The sequence below is a fragment of the Lytechinus variegatus genome, chromosome 2 (genome assembly GCF_018143015.1).
Source record: "Lytechinus variegatus isolate NC3 chromosome 2, Lvar_3.0, whole genome shotgun sequence".
Taxonomy (NCBI): Eukaryota; Metazoa; Echinodermata; class Echinoidea; order Temnopleuroida; family Toxopneustidae; genus Lytechinus; species Lytechinus variegatus.
Window position 1 is genome coordinate 49534623 of NC_054741.1, and position 1634 is coordinate 49536256.

Sequence of the window (1634 nt, forward strand, 5' to 3'; positions counted from 1 at the left end):
TGATGGCCCATAAAGCCTGTCAAATTGCCGGATATGTTGATATCCGCTATCACTGTCCTAGCTCATCCTTTTCTTTTTTAGCACGTCGGGGATGACACAGAATCATAAACAGAAACAAACCTTATGTCAAAATACATGTTAGCGAAAAGCCACAATCTCTCCTTTTCTTACCCCTTCCCTTTTTTATTTTCTTTTTTTTTTGGGGGGGGGTGTGGAGGAGTCATTTTGAACCATTTACATGATTTACAGTCGGTATGTTACTAAACCACGGTTAATTCTTCGAAACCAACGCTGTGTATAAAGAGTTTTTTAATCAAATGTTAATATATAAACCGACAGTTGTGTTTGTGTTTTTATAACCAACTTTCATATCATATTCTGAAGCAGTTAAGTGAATATGACTATAGATACGAAGCATTTTAAAGGTATGTCATCCTTTTGCTATTACAGAATTCACAAGAAGCCTTGTGCATCTCCTATCAAGATGGTCCCTGCTCTTTTTATTTATATTCTTAAAAGTTATTATACATGTATGATTTTTGTATTTTTTTATTGGAAACTGAAAAAAAAATTGCCAGCAGAAGGTCAATAAATCATATATCACTAAATTGGGAATGATCACAGTACAGAAGCTGCAAGGTATCAGAATTTGACTGACCTCACAATCTTTCTTTTGACATGAACTTCACGTAGGGTTTGGAAAACGTTCATCCATCGAGTTGCTCCTATTTTATTTCACCGTTTATCATGCTTATTTCCACAATTCTGTTTGTTTACTCAGGCCAACTATCACTTCCAAAAAAACATTAAAATAATGATAGAAAAAGTGTCGAGTATTTCAATAAATCAAAATTTTAAAAAGGGGGTAATGACATGGCCCTTTTGATTGATGGAATAATCGTGCCATCTTCCTTGAGATAAGATTAACAAAGAACTTGTATTTATTTGAAGTTTTGACATTATTTACAATGGTGACAATAGCATACCATCAGTCTGGTTGGATCCGATTTGTTGGTATGTCCGTAGTGAAGGTCTTATACTCCACCATTACGGCAAGTTGATTTCATGACAGATTTCGAACGAGGAAAACAGTGAAAGTTTAAATTCAGCAAAAAAAAATCGAATGAACAGGCCTATATCAACAACTTTTCTTGATTTTTATTGTGATATGCAGATGAGTGAGCAGATTGATATAGATTAAATAAATTAAATACATAGATTTCTTAGAATCTATGATTTTCTATATTGATTATCTATATTTATTTTTGTATGATAATTTATATTTTAAAAATATTTCTTCATTATCTTGATGTCAAATTTTTAGATATATATGTATTTTCTCGTCCAGATTTCTGTTAAGAAAATGTTGCAAAACCAATCAATGAAATGAAGTGAAATATATTTTGTCCCTTATCTTTACCCTTTTCCCTTTTAATGAATGTCATTTTATTTGTCCAGGGGCCTGTTGCAGAAAGAGTTGCGTTTAAACGCAAGTCCATATCAAGCGCAAGTCCCGAATACGGGTGCTTCATTGGCTGAAAATCAAGTTGCCGAAGATTTCTTTAGTTGCGTTTGATCGCAACTCTTTCTGCAACGGGCCCAAGCGCTGACATGAATTTACTAGTGTTCATAGT